The 19,204-nt window shown below is 48.5% G+C and overlaps 1 protein-coding gene across 2 annotated transcripts in view; it reads left to right on the forward strand.

Moving 5' to 3' along the window:
* Positions 1–1,287: 1,287 nt before the first annotated feature.
* TNFRSF13B (TNF receptor superfamily member 13B) overlaps positions 1,288–19,204 on the forward strand; it is a 124,025-nt gene continuing 106,108 nt past the window's right edge. The window contains exon 1 of one of the 2 annotated variants that reach the window (XM_069643088.1): positions 1,288–1,393. The gene's annotated coding sequence lies outside the window, so the exon portion shown is untranslated. Of the gene's footprint in view, positions 1,394–16,040; positions 16,190–19,204 lie in introns of those variants that run through there. The other variant, XM_069643089.1, reaches the window with a different exon arrangement.

Here is a 19,204-nt window from a genome sequence, read left to right on the forward strand (position 1 = left end):
TGCTGTTCGGCGCGAACATTGCCACATTTATCTGGGTCCATTCATTTAGCAAGGAGTACAGCAATGCAAAGAAAGTGTGCTGGAAATGTGTCTCCAATTCAAGGTCCATCTTTATTACTGGTAAAGCAAAGCTGAGACAACAGCGGACACTTCGCCGTCCACAAATGGTCTGGTCTTTTTATTTGCCGTACTGTTTACACGTCAGGAAACCATTGTGAAGCTTCAGGCAGAGTGAGGTAACATTGAAGACTGCACAGGTTAAACCTTTAATACACAGTTATGAACCCTTGCAATGGCATGTGTTTTGCCAACCTCTGAATCCTGAAAAGTAGATCCATGCAGGCTTGACATGCGGCCAACTTTGCACCAGACCTGCAGATGAACTGGCCTGGCCTGCTGTTAAATCTCAGTTACCAGTTTGATGGTATCCACTACAGAGTGTAACTTGCTTTCTGACTTTGAGAACCTTTAGACATGTAATTGCTCATTTTACTGCAACGGGTAGGATTGCTAGAGCCAGTGACATAGCTCAGTTGGTTGAACGCTCGCTGCTGAGATGTGTGTGTGATCTGCAGGTTGCAGGCTCGGATCCCGGCAAGGCCAACTCAGCCATTCATCCTTCTGAGGTTGATAAAAGAGTACCAACACAGGTTGAGTGATATGTTCTATGTTTAAGTGTGACTGCTATATAATAACACATCATTCTCATTTGGCTTTGGACGTCTGCTTGCATTCACAGTATTTGGGCAATATGGACCTATACACACTGATATTAATGATACATATGGTGATCCATTCTTGTATGAAATGTATATCCCATTACAGTGATATCATAAACATATGTTTCGTAGTGTTTTTGGGAACAATGCTATCCACTTCCTGCTTTGTCAAGGGGTGAAAGGTCGTGTTCCATCACTTCCTGTGATTTCACTTCAGGGTGCGGTCAAATGACATCACTTCCTGTGATGTCATCAGAGGTCAAGAGTCATGTGATGTCATTTCCGCTACCCCTGGCATTTTGGTGAATTGACGTCCCTGGATGTAGCCCCTAATAGAACCCCGAAAGGAATGAATTGCCATTTGAAACTGTGGGCAGCTTTTTCATTTTGCCCAAGACGGTTTTATGGCCCAGTCCCACCCTGTCCGTGGAACGTGCATGGAAAGAGGACAGCAATGAACCTTCCATGCTGGGTGTTTCTGGGTCTTCATTTTGCATGCTCTGTACAGGGGGAAACCCCAGGAAATGTACAGCCGAACCGAACGAAAGTCTATTCTTAACTCCGCATTATTCGCAAGGTCATGCTAAAAGCAGGCTGCCACCGGTGACAGAGAGAGAGAGAGAGAGCGAGAGATAGAGAGAGAGACGGGGAGCAGAGGGCCGGGAACCCCGGAGGTGAGTACCTCCCTCATTCCGTCCACCTGGGCCAGCTGGAGCGGCGCTGGGAGTGTGGAGGACCTATTTGCCCTGAACGTATGCCTTTCAGTTTGGGCGACCAGGGGGCTCTGGCACCCCACTGCATTACAGTTCTGTAGTGGGGCTTACACCACTGCGGTGTATGTCCCATCAAAACTAGAGGGTCCGCTTTTCACCAAAAGCCCAGGAGGGAAGAGGTCGTGGCCACATTGCCTGGAGCCATGGAGGCTCCTACCAACTACGCATTTTTGTTTGTAACTCTTTGACCCCTTTTGACCTTTGCCTGCGGTTCTTACGTGGTGCAGACAGATTAATGAAAAGTCCCCTTTCCCACTTCAGCATGGGCGAAGCTGATCCCAAGAAGCTGCACGCCATGGAGTGATTTCCCCTCAAAAGTGTTTTTTTTTTTTTGTGTTGCGTGTGGCGCGTCAACTGTTTTGCAGAAAAACATTTCACGGACTTTGCAGATTTTTGAGAAATTATTGAACTTTTGCCCTATGGTAAATTTTTCTGGGATGAACACGTTAATATTCGAATGAGGATGAAAACAATTAACATGTTTTTCAAAAAGAACGCGTGCCTTTTAGAAAACCGAACGAACGCAGCTGACAGAGCAGGCAAATGTAATGTGTAATGTGTCTTTTTGACACAGCACGTATCCTGTTCTGGGCCACTCCTTATTTTGGCAGACAGGGTAAATGAGACGGAGGGAGATAAAGAGATCGGAACAAGATCACACGGTTTGGTCTAGTGGGGAAGGGGCAATCCTGCGTGCTGGTTCAAAAGCCACCATTTTAGCCAATATGCACTATCGTCTCCCTGGGGGAAATACCGGTGTTGGGAATGCCAAGAACCACCAACAAATGCCGGTAATTGAGAAACGTAAAGTGTGGCCATGCCACAAAGAACACTTCACGAGGTCAGGAGAAAAGCATGGTATCACCATGCAGGGGCAGGGTTAATTTCACTGCCAGTCCCTCTCTGCAATCCCGGGCATAGATCCCTGCAGACCCCCCACAGGCTATTTCTCTTTTTGTTTTTTTGTATTTTTTTTGTTTTTGTTTAAGAGATTTGTATTATTAACAATGACCATACAAAGCATAAAACAGAACAACAATACAGTACAGCAACTGATTAGAACGTATGAGTTAACAATGAAGAACGAAAATCTAACATCATCAGTTGGGATAAGTGGGAGATTTGCATGGATATAGGATATTTCTACTAGATCCAGTTTCAGGCATTCAGGTTTTTGGACATCTACCGGACTGCTGTGGAGAAAATCCCAATTTATTTAAATGTATTTTTTTTATGTTGCTAACGTTGTATTGCACGCGCTGAAAACTCTGTCTAGAAGCGCACTTTAGATATAACAGTCAAACGGGGATTTGCGTGCCGTTCTGCCCGCAAATCTCCATTCGTCAAACAGGGGTGTGCGGGCAGAATGGCACGCAAACCCCTGTTTTACACGCAAATAATTCCATGAATCAGGGCCACAGTGACTCAGGAAGAAAACACTATTATTACAGCCTGGTCCGAAGCGGTGAAAACGTATCTTTTGATGTGCATGAATGACCAGGCGCAAAGAGATATTTGTTGCAAAAATGTTTCTGTTTTGCTGTTAAAACATATTTTACTCACTTAGAAAACACTTTAATTAGGAATAGGACACACTCAGTTTAATCCCAACTTTAAAAAATAGGGAGTAAAACACTTTCACTTCAAAATCTTGTCCGGAGCACTGGCTCTATGCGATAATATTGGCAGCAAAAATACCAACTGCAATGATATCAGCTGGGAAATGTACCATGCAATACCTTCCACAACCTCAGCCTAACTTTAATCGTATCAAAAGTTTGAATTCCCTACTTCATCCCCTAAATGCCAATACAACAAATCTCCCTTGTCTCGGGAGGATAGCTCAGGGGCAATGTGCTTGCCTTGGAAGCAAAACAACATTGAGCACCACAGGTTCGCTCCCCGGGTCCGAACTTAGAAACCTCTGGGCATTAAGTGCGTTATAAATAACATATCATATCCCTCATGCCCACCAATCACCTTTTACAGGCATCTCTTTGGTCACCTCAAAGTGCTGAGGGTGGAGACCCGAGCGCGCCCATGCCACTGCCCTCTCCTGTCTACGCCTGCTCCTTCCATGGTGTCAAACCCCCATTGCCCCCAAGGCTCCTACTGTCCTCTCAATGATTGTTCCTACATCTGAGGGAGGCAAGGGTGCAGGGATCCCCCATTCACTCGTAGCGATAATAATGTGTTTATGTGGCGCTTACGGTTCTTATTGCCTCTCTCTGCTCATGTGCAATTTGGGGGTGCCTTGTCGACACATGGGGTACCCTGGTAAACATGTCAGGGAGACGAACACTTGAAATAAAGTGCCCCTGTGGGCAATCCTTCATACTTCCTCTACTGACTGGAGAATCTGTTTCTGTTTTGAAAAATCTACCACTTGCCTGTACGCCTTGATTGGGGGAGAGGGGGTGGGGAGGGTGGTTGCACTTCACATATTCTCCTAATGTGGCACAACTGATCTGTGATGAATCAAAATGCATTCCAAGAGATGCAGGAAATGACAGAAGAAAAGGAGTCGACTAGAGAAACATTTGAAACCTCTTACATTCATTTCTCATATCATCAATGTCCGTATTCATGCCTGATTCCTAAAAAGAAAAAGAAGAGGCACTTTTCCTTGCAACTGGGGACAGGAAATCAGTGCTTGACAAGCAGGGTGTATTGTGAATCAGGCTCGGGGTGGCAGTAAAGGTGAAAGCAAAATGGACGCCGTCTCCACAAATCAGGGCGAGGATGCCGGGAGATCTGAACACGAGCAGGCCCAGGTTCGGTGTCTTCAGGGGTCGTTGCCCTGAGGGCAAAGGTTCTACGCCATCTTGTGGTTAAGGCTTTCTCCTGAAAGTGAAACAGGTTCTTTCACAGTCCAGTGGGTCTTGGGCCCTCGGACCCTATAGCCAAAGCACCCCACATGGCAGAAGCTGTCTCTGTGTGCCGTGGTCGCTGGCTTGCTGACGACAGCCCCTTGCTTTCCCATCTGTCCTGGGTTGATTTTCAGGCCTTTGTCATTATAGCCCCCTCTTACCACCACACCAAGGGCAATTGCTCACGTGCCAAGCTGATCACTGGCTTAGTTATACCCCAAGTCGTTCTTCTGGCTTTCCCCACCCCATGCTCAGTTCCCCGGGCTTAGCTTCCCAGTTAGCGTCCTGGGTCGCAGCCTCAAGGAGGCTTCCTGGCTCCAGCTTTCCGTCTGTCCTATTGGTTTGATGCCCGTTCCCGTGGTGTGTCCAGGGAGTGGCTTGGCGTGGCATGTGCTACCCGTGGAATCTGATTGGCCACGTAGGTGCCACCCCCTTATCCTAAACTATGTCCTGCATAGGGGATAGGGGTCATCCCTCCCTGCATATGCTGTTACATCTCTCTGCTGCTTTCGATCTAGTGGACCACTCTCTCCTAGTGGCAAGGCTCAGGGATTTGGCACGTTGCTTTGAGCAGTTCGACACAATGGATCTCTTCGTTGCTTGTGCCTCGGTATGTTCGGGTAGCAGTGGGCAAAGCAAGCTCCTCCCCTGTTCTTCAACCATGTGGTATCCCCAGGGCTCATATATTTCAGCAACCCTGTTCAACATCTACATTAGGCCCCTGCTCAACTTACTGGACACCCTGGGTGTACAGTATATGAATTATGCTGATGACACCCAGGTCGTCCTTGAGCTGAGCGGGAATTATGAACAGGACTCAGTTGCCATAAACAAAATCCATAATGCAGTCCAGGCTTGGATGGCAGACAACTCACTTGCCTTGAACTGCAGAAAAAAATGGAGCTCCTGATTGTAGCATCCAGTCCTCGTCTTAAAAAACGTAACCCTGCCTATGCCAACTTTTGTATTGCCGCCAATATCCTCCAACGTGTCGAAGAAAGTTAAGAAAGTTAAAACGCTAGGGGTTATCCTTGACGTTGAACTGACCATGAGACCACACATCTCTCACATTCGATCCTCTTGTGGCCTCGTCTCCAAGTTAGTTAAATACGTTCACCCATTTCTCCCAGTCAGGAACTGCGCTCTGCTCGCTGCAGCACTAAGTAATTCCAGACTTGACTATAGAACAGCCTGCTGGCTGGAACCGCACTCTCAAAAACGCAGTCACTACAGGTTGCACAGAACAGCGCAATTCGTGCCATTCATGGCATGCCCAAACGCGCCCATGTGTCTAATGCGCGTACAATATTGCACTGGTTACCAGTCAAACATAGGATCACCCACAAGATTCTTACTTTGTCATTTAAATGCCAGTCCAGTGCCTGCCCAATATATCTAATGGACCGTTTCAAGGCTCAAACCTTAGAGAGACAACTTCAATCCTCTGCCTACCCCACCCTAGCTCAGCCCAGATATAAGTTGGCACGTTTCGGGGGGACATCTTTTGATATCCAGGCTTCCCTACATAGGAACGCACTTCCTGGGCCGATTGGTTAACAATCTTGCACTGTTCAAGAAACAAGTCAAAACTCACTTCTTCAAACTTAACTCAGGTTAAGTACGGGGCTGCCCGAATTCTATCTCCTGGCTACTGATCTGATTCTTGCCTGTCCTTGCCTTGTCTTCTTCATGTGCGTTCCGAGGCCCATGGGCACGTGGCGTATTATAAACATTAAAATAAATAAATAAATGTGATCATTATGTGTGTGCGCTCATACTTCATGCCACCACTGCATAAGTCAGTCCCCCACTTGGGCCCCCCCAGCTGGAATCCTACGTGGCATTTGAAGGCTCTACTCCAGCAATTCTGCAAAGGTGAAGTTTGAGTCAGGTGGTGAAACCACCCTTCCTTTTCAGGTGAACCTGGGTGTTAGGCAGGGGTGTGTTCTTGCTCCCCTGTTTGGGATTTCAATGAATGGTCTGGCAGTGGGGAGCTCAGGACTTGAGATGGTTGCACCGCTAGTCGGGGGGACGGGGCAGGCTAGGCTTGTTACGTTTCACGGACAACACAGTCCTCGGATATAAAACACATATGGGGCTGCCGCGGCAACCCGATTGTCTCCAATCATTTAGCTTGCGAAGAAGGCACAGTATTATCACCAGAAAAACAAAATATTTGTGTCTAATTCCAAGTTTGGTGGAGCGGAAAAAAAGGAGGTAATTCCATTACTGATACTTTATTTGGTGGTAACGGAATTATTGCAGTTTTGACCACTCTGCCAAATCACAAGTTTGTCATTGAAGTGGAGGAATTACCTCCAGCATCATGGTGGCGGTAAATACTCCCCTTTAAAGCGAACATTCAGCTCAATTACCGTGGCAAAATTCCACCAGACACTCCATGGAGTACTAAGGACTCAAAAAATGGGGACTAGCACCTCACTACCACCATTTGTAATCCCGTAGTAAACCCACAGAACCATGCGGTGTAACGGTAACCAATTGTAGCAGTAATTTGGCAGTTACTAAATAATTACCACCAAACTCGGAATGAGGCCCATGGTATTAAAAAAAAAATGTAGACAACAGTTTATCCATATAGGCACTGTACACACCGAGAGGGCTGTGGAGAGGCCAGGTCATGTGCTGTAGGTAGGTCTGTGGAGAGGCCAGCTCATGTGGTGCAGGTAGGGCTGTGGAGAGGCCAGATCATGTGGTGCAAGGAGGGCTGTGGAGGGGCCAGATCATCTGGTGCAGGTAGGGCTGTGGAGAGGCCAGCTAATGTGGTGCAGGTAGGGCTGTGGAGAGGCCAGCTAATGTGGTGCAGGTAGGGCAGTGAAGAGGCCAGGACATGTGGTGCAAGTAGGGGTGTGGAGAGGCCAGGATATGTGGTGCAGGAAGGGCTGTGGAGAGGCTATGGCATGTGGTGCAGGTAGGGCTGTGGAGAGGCCATATCATGTGGTGCAGGTAGGGCTGTGGAGAGGCCAGCTCATGTGGTGCAGGTAGGGCTGTGGAGAGGCCAGGACATGTGGTGCAAGTAGGGGTGTGGAGAGGCCAGATCATGTGGTGCAGGTAGGGCTGTGGAGAGGCCAACTCATGTGGTGCAGGTAGGGCTGTGGAGAGGCCAGCTCATGTGGTGCAGGTAGGGCTGTGGAGAGGCCAGCTCATGTGGTGCAGGTAGGGCTGTGGAGAGGCCAGCTCATGTGGTGCAGGTAGGGCTGTGGAGAGGCCAGATCATGTGGTGCAGGTAGGGCTGTGGAGAGGCCAGCTCATGTGGTGCAGGTAGGGCTGTGGAGAGGCCAGCTCATGTGGTGCAGGTAGGGCTGTGGAGAGGCCAGGACATGTGGTGCAAGACGGGGTGTGGAGAGGCCAGGATATGTGGTGCAGGAAGGGCTGTGGAGAGGCTAGGGCATGTGATGCAGAGGCCAGGTAATTAAAAGTCCTGTTAAAGAATTATAAAATGTTTAGTACAGTATGGGGATAGGGCGATGCAATTAGTCCTTAAAGTGTATAAAGTTAAGACCACAACATCAGCATTATATGGGTAGAAAGTGTACGGGGCATCAATTTGGCAACTGGGAAGATAACGGAAAACACATTTTCAAACAGTTATTACAATTACCAAATTCAGCCCCCAATGCATTTTAAAGATTAGAGCTAGGCTGTGATGGGATCGATTAGAGGTGGCTTAATTTAAACCAATTTTCTACTGTGCAAAATTATTGGAATTCACAGCATTTAGCAAAATATAGAGATTGCCTTCGGGACGTTAGCAGTCTCTGTGGGGCAAATAGCCCATCCTGCTTCAGACGTGTTCTTGCCGCCATGAGATTATTAGGGATGGAAGACATGTTTAGGAACCCAAGCAATATGGGGCTTGTGTCCGAACAACCTCTCAAAGAGCGCGCTGCTTGCAAAATACTGGAGTTTGGTTTGGACCCATGTCTGCCCTTAGTAAATGGTCTATACTATGTGTGCCATGAGCCCAGTCCTGGGTTGGGGTATCGCCTTCGACCTCGAATATGACTACGTACCCTACCTCTTGCGTCGATTCCAGCCAAGAGGTCTTTTGAGGGTACAAAGATGTGTCCACATTTTGTAGTGTGTCCAGGGATCTTACACATTGTATGTTGTTTTGCCCATTATATGAGACACTGTGTAGGCAGTGGCCCTTTCCAGTTATTTGTATTAAGGTTATGCACGCTTACACCATGTGACTAATGGTTTGACAAGTACGAATGTGACTGTATTTCTAAAGGCAGTCAAACTGATTAGGGCCACATATGAAATCTTTGTAATGTCTATTCAATATTTTTAAGGTTTGTATTCTGGAGTGATTACTTGTATTTGTATATGTATATGATGTAGATGAATGTTTGACATTAATGTATGGATGCGCTGCTTTATGAAATTATAATATTTTGAAATAAGGATGATATGATGATGATTGTCCTTGGTGGGTTGCCAAACCCATCAGATCAAGAGCATGGCTTCCAGGTGGACTAGCTCCTGGCTCTTACGTATCAGCTTCTCTCTGGTGTTGAGGCTTTAGCTCTATATTATAAAAGAAGGATAAGATGGTAAACTTTCTCTACTTCCACCCCTCCTTCTCCCCCAACGATTAGACACCTCTGACAGATTCTCCGGCACTACAGGTCTTGACAACATAGACTGCGTGCAACATTCCAAATTTCAAAAAACATTTTTGTTTAATACAGAATATTTAAATTAAAACATAAGATACTACCCACACCTAACACAGTGTACAAAACTACCACTAAAACTTACAAAATCTAAAAAGCTAAATTTCAAATAAACCACTTACAAATGGACACAGACGAAATCACATATCACAGTACATAGAAAAAACCTAAATGTGTCACTAAAACAACATATAATCCCAACATGTTTCTGTTCTTTAAAGCCCCTTTCGGGTGAACATTCTTCAGGGGAACCTTTAAAACATCCACTATTCTTCTCAACACCGTGTTGAATGGGTAGTTTCAGGCAACCAGCCTTAATGTGGTGAATCTTCAACGCACGTCTGTAAATGACAGATAGGCTAATTTTTCTTCATTGAAAAACCAAGATACTTCAAAAGGCGTCTCAATCCGCCGAAAATATCGTCACACCTTCACGCAAGTGAAGCCACCCACAACGTGTAGTATTTAATCGAAAAGTATAGTCCTTTCTTAGTGTTTACTAGGAAGTGGTGAGCGTTTTGCTGCACTTTGTGAAAACACATGCTGGTGCTGCACGGTCTTCTTTCAAACCCCGCGAGTCATTAGCGAGGAGTTTGTTTCTCCTAATCTAGAGATTGGTTCTGTGTCCTCTTTTGTAATCATCTGCAGACTTGGTTGTCATTACAAGGGATTTCCACCCCTTGCCCCACGTTGTGGGTGGCTTCACTTGCGTGAAGGTGTGACGATATTTTCGGCGGATTGAGACCCCTTTTGAAGTATCTTGGTTTTTCAATGAAGAAAAATTAGCCTATCTGTCATTTACAGACGTGCGTTGAAGATTCACCACATTAAGGCTGGTTGCCTGAAACTACCCATTCAACACGGTGTTGAGAAGAATAGTGGATGTTTTAAAGGTTCCCCTGAATAATGTTCGCCCGAAAGGGGCTTTAAAGAACAGAAACATGTTGGGATTATATGTTGTTTTAGTGACACATTTAGGTTTTTTCTATGTACTGTGATATGTGTTTTCATCTGTGTCCATTTGTAAGTGGTTTATTTGAAATTTAGCTTTTTAGATTTTGTAGGTTTTAGTGGTAGTTTTGTACACTGTGTTAGGTGTGGGTAGTATCTTATGTTTTAATTTAAATATTCTGTATTAAACAATTTGGAATGTTGCACGCAGTCTATGTTGTCAAGACCTGTAGTGCCGGAGAATCTGTCAGAGGTGTCTAATCGTTGGGGGAGAAGGAGGGGTGGAAGTAGAGAAAGTTTACCATCTTATCCTTCTTTTATAATATAATCTATGTTCCTATTGGTGGAGTAAGATGTGGTACATATAAATAGGATCCTGTGTACCTATTTGATTACACGAGGCTTTAGCTCTACCAGTCTCTTGCCCAAGGTACACAAGTCTTTGAACTGCACTGGCCCCGGTATCCTGGCCCCGGTATGCTGGCCCCGGTGTCCTGGCCCCTGGTATCCTGCTCTTGGTTCCTGGCCCCCGGTGCCATGGCCCCAGTATGGTGACCCTGGTATCCTGGCCCCGGGATCCTGGCCCCGGAATCCTGGCCTGGTATCCTGGCACTGGTATCCTGGCCCCTGGTATCCTGCTCTTGGTTCCTGGCCCCGGTGCCATGGCCCCACTATGGTGGCCCTGGTATCCTGGCCCCAGTATCCTGGCCCTGGTATGCTGGCCCCGGTATCCTGGCCCCTGGTATCCTGCTCTTGGTTCCTGGCCCCCGGTGCCATGGCCCCAGTATGGTGGCCCTGGTATCCTGGCCCCAGTATCCTGGCCCTGGTATGCTGGCCCCGGTATCCTGGCCCCTGGTATCCTGCTCTTGGTTCCTGGCCCCCGGTGCCATGGCCCCAGTATGGTGGCCCTGGTATCCTGGCCCCGGGATCCTGGCCCCGGAATCCTGGCCTGGTATCCTGGCACTGGTATCCTGGCACTGGTATCCTGGCCCCTTGTATCCTGGCCCCGGTATCCTGGCCCTGGTATCCTTGCCCCGGTATCCTAGGTTCTCCCCAACATCGGGCCCATTGGTTTTGCATTCTTAACACTCCTCTGGCCTTATTGGCTTGGCCAATGCTGGGTTTTTTCTAAGGACATATCTATCCGCTACAGCTGTCAACCGCCGTCCTCTTTCCTCTGATTCTGATATGCTTTACTCTCTCTCCCTCTTCCCACACATTTAATCTACTCTGCTCATCTCCTTCCTTCCTCTACCAGTTCCTACCATTCTCCAACTTCCTCCTTTTCTTTCCTTGCTGCCTTGCCTCACTCTCATACACCACCTTCTCTTGCCTGCACCCTCCTGTTCTCTCATTCTCATGCTCCACCTTCTCTTCCCACCTTCCTCCTGGTCCCTCATTCTCATGTTCTGCCGTCTCTTGCCACCTTTTTCCACCTCTTTCACTCTCCTGCTCCCCTTTCTCTTACCACCTTCCTCCTGTTCCCTCACTCTCGGCTCCTTCCACCAGTTCTCTCACCCACCTACTCCCTCCTTCCTGCTCTGCCTTCTCTTCCGTCCTTCCTCGTGTTCCCTCACACTCATGATCTGCCTTCTCTTGCCTGCTTCCTCCTGTTCCCTCTCTCTAATGATCCACCTTCTCTTGCCTTCTTCCCCCTGTTCCCTCACTCTCATGCTCCACCTTCTCTTGCCTCCTACCTCCTGTTCCCTCACTCTCATGCTCCACCTTCTCTTGCCTCCTTCCTCATGTTCCCTCACTCTCATGGTCTGCCTTCTCTTGCCTCCTTCCTCCTGTTCCCTCACTCTCATGCTCTACCTTCTCTTGCCTCCTTCCCCCTGTTCTCTCACTCTCATGCTCTGCCTTCTCTTGCCTCCTTCCCCCTGTTTCCTCACTCTCATGCTCTGCCTTCTCTTGTCTCATGACACCTGCTCCCTCACTCTACTTCTCACCCTTCACATTGCCAGCTCATCTCCAAACTATGTCTGTTCTCCCAAGAGCTTCACGCCTTTTATACACTGGGCCAACATGTAACTGCAATAATAGTTGATTAAGCCGGGTGTAACAATGCGGTATCAATGGCCTGGACACCTGCTTCACATGATTTATTTTCCTTCCTGAGATAGGTGGGGGTTTAAAGGGGCCCCAATACTGTAAAATAGTCCTCAGAAGGTTATTGTCTTCTCCATGGCATTTGCCTGCATTTGGGCTCAGCGAGCTCTTCCATCTTGTCATTTGCCTGGGTTTCTGCCCAGGCCACTCCTCCATCTTGTCATTTGCCTGGGTTTGGACCCAGACCGCTCCTCCATCTTGTCATTTGGCTGGGTTTCTGCCCTGGTCGCTCCTCCATCTTGTCATTTGCCTGGGTTTGGACCCAGGCCGCTCCTCCATCTTGTCATTTACCTGGGTTTCTGCCCAGGCCGCTCCTCCATCTTGTCATTTGCCTGGGTTTGGACCCAGGCCGCTCCTCCATCTTGTCATTTGCCTGGGTTTGGGCCCAGGCCACTCTTACATCTTGTCATTTGCATGGGTTTTTGCCCAGGCCGCTCCTCCATCTTGTCATTTGCCTGGGTTTGGGACCAGGCCACTCTTCCATCTTGTCATTTGCCTGGGTTTTGGCCAAGGCCACTCTTCCATCTTGTAATTTGCCTGGGTTATGGCCCAGGCCACTCTTCCATCTTGTCATTTGCCTGGGTTTGGGACCAGGCCGCTCCTCCATCTTGTCATTTGCCTGGGTTTTGACCCAGGCCGCTCCTCCATCTTGTCATTTGCCTGGGTTTGGGCCCAGGCCACTCTTACATCTTGTCATTTGCATGGGTTTCTGCCCAGGCCGCTCCTCCATCTTGTCATTTGCCTGGGTTTGGGACCAGGCCACTCTTCCATCTTGTCATTTGCCTGGGTTATGGCCCAGGCCACTCTTCCATCTTGTCATTTGCCTGGGTTTGGGACCAGGCCACTCCTCCATCTTGTCATTTGCCTGGGTTTTGGCCCAGGCCACTCTTCCATCTTGTCATTTTCCTGGGTTTGGGACCAGGCCACTCTTCCATCTTGTCATTTGCCTGGGTTTTGGCCAGGCCACTCTTCCATCTTGTCATTTGCCTGGGTTTGGGCCCAGGCCACTCTTCCATCTTAGCAAAACAAAAGAGTTGATGGCTGGAAGGTTTAGAATAAATCTTGACCTCTGGCATTGCTCTGGGCAACCCTCCAGACCATCGTTCTTCGCCTGCCAAGCCATTACAAAAGGGGAAAAACCATATGCAAATCAGGCTTGGTCCCACCCCCAAAGGGGTAGTCCAGCCCGAACTGCTAGGTCACATCCCTTTTGCACGAGACCACAAGCATCCCCAGACATGTTTCAGCCTTGTTGGGCGTCATCAGTGAGGAGTAGCTTGGGTCTCTAGGCCCAGCAGGCAAGGGACCCACGTCTGGGCATACCCTTCCCACTCGGGGTGACAATAGCAAAACAAAAGAGTTGATGGCTGGAAGGTTTAGAATAAATCTTGACCTCTGGCATTGCTCTGGGCAACCCTCCAGACCATCGTTCTTCGCCTGCCAAGCCATTACAAAAGGGGAAAAACCATATGCAAATCAGGCTTGGTCCCACCCCCAAAGGGGTAGTCCAGCCCGAACTGCTAGGTCACATCCCTTTTGCACGAGACCACAAGCATCCCCAGACATGTTTCAGCCTTGTTGGGCGTCATCAGTGAGGAGTAGCTTGGGTCTCTAGGCCCAGCAGGCAAGGGACCCACGTCTGGGCATACACTTCCCACTCGGGGTGACAATAGCAAAACAAAAGAGTTGATGGCTGGAAGGTTTAGAATAAATCTTGACCTCTGGCATTGCTCTGGGCAACCCTCCAGACCATCGTTCTTCGCCTGCCAAGCCATTACAAAAGGGGAAAAACCATATGCAAATCAGGCTTGGTCCCACCCCCAAAGGGGTAGTCCAGCCCGAACTGCTAGGTCACATCCCTTTTGCACGAGACCACAAGCATCCCCAGACATGTTTCAGCCTTGTTGGGCGTCATCAGTGAGGAGTAGCTTGGGTCTCTAGGCCCAGCAGGCAAGGGACCCACGTCTGGGCATACCCTTCCCACTCGGGGTGACAATAGCAAAACAAAAGAGTTGATGGCTGGAAGGTTTAGAATAAATCTTGACCTCTGGCATTGCTCTGGGCAACCCTCCAGACCATCGTTCTTCGCCTGCCAAGCCATTACAAAAGGGGAAAAACCATATGCAAATCAGGCTTGGTCCCACCCCCAAAGGGGTAGTCTAGCCCGAACTGCTAGGTCACATCCCTTTTGCACGAGACCACAAGCATCCCCATACATGTTTCAGCCTTGTTGGGCGTCATCAGTGAGGAGTAGCTTGGGTCTCTAGGCCCAGCAGGCAAGGGACCCACGTCTGGGCATACCCTTCCCACTCGGGGTGACAATAGCAAAACAAAAGAGTTGATGGCTGGAAGGTTTAGAATAAATCTTGACCTCTGGCATTGCTCTGGGCAACCCTCCAGACCATCGTTCTTCGCCTGCCAAGCCATTACAAAAGGGGAAAAACCATATGCAAATCAGGCTTGGTCCCACCCCCAAAGGGGTAGTCCAGCCCGAACTGCTAGGTCACATCCCTTTTGCACGAGACCACAAGCATCCCCAGACATGTTTCAGCCTTGTTGGGCGTCATCAGTGAGGAGTAGCTTGGGTCTCTAGGCCCAGCAGGCAAGGGACCCACGTCTGGGCATACCCTTCCCACTCGGGGTGACAATAGCAAAACAAAAGAGTTGATGGCTGGAAGGTTTAGAATAAATCTTGACCTCTGGCATTGCTCTGGGCAACCCTCTAGACCATCGTTCTTCGCCTGCCAAGCCATTACAAAAGGGGAAAAACCATATGCAAATTAGGCTTGGTCCCACCCCCAAAGGGGTAGTACAGCCCGAACTGCTAGGTCACATCCCTTTTGCACGAGACCACAAGCATCCCCAGACATGTTTCAGCCTTGTTGGGCGTCATCAGTGAGGAGTAGCTTGGGTCTCTAGGCCCAGCAGGCAAGGGACCCACGTCTGGGCATACCCTTCCCACTCGGGGTGACAATAGCAAAACAAAAGAGTTGATGGCTGGAAGGTTTAGAATAAATCTTGACCTCTGGCATTGCTCTGGGCAACCCTCCAGACCATCGTTCTTCGCCTGCCAAGCCATTACAAAAGGGGAAAAACCATATGCAAATCAGGCTTGGTCCCACCCCCAAAGGGGTAGTCCAGCCCGAACTGCTAGGTCACATCCCTTTTGCACGAGACCACAAGCATCCCCAGACATGTTTCAGCCTTGTTGGGCATCATCAGTGAGGAGTAGCTTGGGTCTCTAGGCCCAGCAGGCATACCCTTCCCACTCGGGGTGACAATAGGGAGGGTTGCCCAGAGCTTTGCCCGTGGTTATGATTCATTCAAAACCTTCCAGCCATCACGTTTCTGTTTTGCTAAAGTCACCCCGAGTGGGACGGGTATGCCCAGACGTGGGTCCCGAGTCTGCCGGGCCTTTTTCCCTTGTCAGTTCCTCAGCCGTTCCTTTCTCTACCATCTCCCTGTTTCTAACTGGTCAGGGATTCAAACCTTTCTCGTTCCACTCTCTCCTTGGCCTGGGGTTGGACCTTTTCTCTCTCTGACTTTTCTTTGGCTTCCGGGAACTGCTCTTGGTATTTCCTTCTGTGAGAGAGGGGTATTCTGGGAGATGCAGACTTATTTGTTTGTTCCTTAACAATGGTCTGGGAAACTTGTCCTTTTATTATGTTTATACGCGTCCTGCCTGACCTCGAGGCCCTGATGACAGGGGCGCCGAGTACGGGGGGGCTCCGGGGCCCGAGCCCCCCCCGGCAAAATCGAGTGGGGGCTGAGCCCCCCCCGGGCCAGAGAGAAGTGATGCAGTATCGATGGCCCTTTCCATCGATACTGCAGCACTTCAATCTGGCCCGGGTAAAAGCGCGAGAATGTCGGATTAAGCCCCCTCCCCTCTAGGACTCCTATTGGTGTATGGTCCTGGAGGGGAGGGCTTAGGGGCGAACCGGAAGCTTCTGTGTTTTGCTTCCGGTTCGCCCATGTTTAAAGCAGGAGCGGCAGCGGCAGCAATAGCAGACGTTTCCATCCAGAGAAGCAGAGAGAGCAGAACGTTCGGAAAACGGCAGCAGCAGGTAAGTGATTTTATTTTTATTTTGTTGCCATGGTTAGGGGGTGGGCGAGGTTCCAGGGCACACAGTGCTCCACCAGTGTTGCCAGGTCCGCTTATTATAAGCGACTTTGGGCTTGTTTTTGCCCAAAGTCGCTTATAATATTTGGAGGTCGCTTGTCGCGGTTTTTGTCCGCTTGTTGGACCGTCTGTGCGCGTGTAATTGGGCTTGTTTATATTGCTGTTAAGCCCATTACACGTCGCACAGAGCGTCCTGCACTGGGCTGCTGCAGCACTTGACGGCAATTGCTGCTTTGTCTTGCTCTCGGGTGCGCCCTGTATTTTGCATATGCTTAAGTGTTTGGCACTGATGGGATCGTTACTTGCCCACCAGGTGGCCCATCAATGCCAAATGCCTAAACATATGCAAAGAAAGCGCACTTTAAAAGTGTTGTCATGCAGGCAGACACATGTAAAGATGTAAAGAAAGGGATTGGTTTAGTTTAGCAAGCGTCACTAGTCTATAGCAATATTATCCTGGTGATATCCCCAGTGCTGACGCATTATCCACTAACATCCTTTATTTATTTATTTTTTTAAAACTTTTTTTGCAAGACTGGGTTAGAGGATTATTGGAATCTATATACAACATTTTCTCAGATGTATTCAGGAAATATGTTCCTTGAACTTATACAGAGGGATAAGACTCCGGTTATGTGTTTTCAGGATGTCTTTGACTTGTTCCAAGGTGAAAGGGGTCGTCCTATGCGCAATTTGTTCCCAGAACTGGCACGACTGCTTCAAATTGCAGTAACCATCCCTGTATCCTCTTGTTCTTCGGAGCGTTCATTTTCATGCCTTCGGCGCATCAAAACCTACCTGAGGGCTACAATGGGCCAAGCTCGATTAAATGCTGTTGCTTTGCTGCATGGACACAAAGATGAAGCTGCACATCTGGATGTTGAGGCCATTGCAGATGAATTTATTCAACGAACTGTTGTCCGTAAAAATACATTTAGCCTGGGGAAGGTGCTGCAATAAAAACAGTTCACCTGTTCTCCTCTACAGCAGCACTTGCTTGGTAGTTTTTAATGGGTAAACGTCTTTACTTCTCGTTTCCCTTGAATTGGGAACTTTTTTTGTGGTGGTGGTACTCCACCTTGCAGCTGTACCTTCTGTTTAGCAATCATTTCATTCTCCCATGTTGCTCTGCCTTTTGAGGGAGGGCTACTACAACCTGGATGATTATAGAGGGGTGGAGTAGGGGCAGTGATAGCTTACTGGAATGCAACTTGAAGGCTTAAATCTCCTTCTTTCTTGACTTTAGTATATGCAGTACATGCTAGCCAATGTTTCCACTGTTCTGCACTGCGCGCGACCCCACCCCTGCGCGCCGTTGCACCAAGTTGGCGACAATATGCACATTTTCGGTCATGGCCAGTGATGTCACTTCCTGTATTTGAGCCCCCCCCGGGAAATTCATAAGTCGGCTCCCCTGCCTGATGATATTACTCCCAGGTCCTTGTGATGATGACCTAGAGGTCACTTTGTCACAGTGAACACCTGGGTGGGCTCATTGATCGGGCCAAATGATTGGTCTCTTGTATTCGGGCCCACTTCCACTCCTGGTGTCATCAGTTTTGTGGGGAGACGATGGCCAAGCAGGCACAAGTTGCAAATAGTGCGGACGTCGGTTTGGGGTTAGGTGCCTGTTTCCGGCATGGCTCCCTCCTTCATGTGTGTGCTGCCAGCGTCTCTCTCTCTCTGTTCTTTGGTTTCCCGGCGTCCGCAGCACTGACAGCCACTGCTTTCTGTGTGCATGTGGGGTACGCAGAAGCTTGCGGTCTGTTCTGCTTGTCACTTCTCTCTTATGCTCCACCCCCGCCCCCCCCTCCAGGGCTGGAATCGCGAACTGCTTTCATGTCTCACAGGAAGTACTTGGCAACAGTCCTTCTCACAGGGCATGTGGCTGGCACCATGTCAGAGGCTGGTAATGGCGTAACGGGGCTGGCTTCACGGAGTGAAAAATACAGTTTGGGAGCTGGTCAGAGGTCGATGGGCAAGTTTACGCAATGTCGTACACTTTTCTATGTCATTCTCAGGGCCGGTTCTATGTTCTTACATCGCCGTTTTTTTCACAGTTTTTTCCCAACATTTATTTACCTAAAAACGCATTTTTTTATTTGGGGGCAGGGAGGAGTTTGCAGGCAGCATTTACATATATTTTTTTAAACACAGTCAAAATGAAGATAAAAGGCAATTTCTCATGGTTTCGCTCTTCACGAAAATACAGGTACTAATATGATATGATAAGTTATTTATACCGCGCTTAATAACCACAGGTTTCTGAGCGCGGATCGAACCTGTGTTGTGTTTTGTGTGGTTTTGCTTCCAAGGCGAGTACGTTGCCGCTGAGCTATCCTCCCAATAGTCCGTGGTGGTCCCTGCATACAAATAGCATTATTTTAATAAACGACCCACTTGGTGTTTAGAGCGCCTTCCTTTGTTCTTCAATAAATTTACCTTGAAATTACTGAAAAAACTGCTTGCATCCATTAAAAAACAAGATGTTGTTTTTCATTTACAACGGGAAGGGGTCTTACTGATCCTCACTGCAACATGTGCCCCCTTACCCTTTTCAGGGTCCCCCCTTGTGGAAATCCTCTCCTACCCTCTCCTATTACCCCTTTACACTTTTGGTTTCATGGTGACACTTTTTTAAGAGCATCTTTGAACATTTTTCCACAGGAATCCTGCAGAATTCCTACGGGACTCCCCCGGTAAGACGAAAAGTGTCTGGCTTCACCTGGCTCTACCGCACCCTTAACTTTGCCACTTCACCTGTGACCCTGTTTCCCCCGCCCCACCTCTACCCTGATATAAAACCAACCCTTTCCCTCCTCCAAATACCATTTGAACACTTTTGGTTTTCCGCTTCTCTCGAACGGAATTACTGCAGAAATCACTTGCATAAAGCAAAGAAAAATGGTGGATTTTCATTTCTGAAAAGACTCAGTACTGCGATGCACCATGGTAGATT

Source organism: Ambystoma mexicanum, chromosome 2p, assembly GCF_040938575.1.
Source record: "Ambystoma mexicanum isolate Mex_15411 chromosome 2p, UKY_AmexF1_1, whole genome shotgun sequence".
NCBI classification, from domain to species: Eukaryota; Metazoa; Chordata; class Amphibia; order Caudata; family Ambystomatidae; genus Ambystoma; species Ambystoma mexicanum.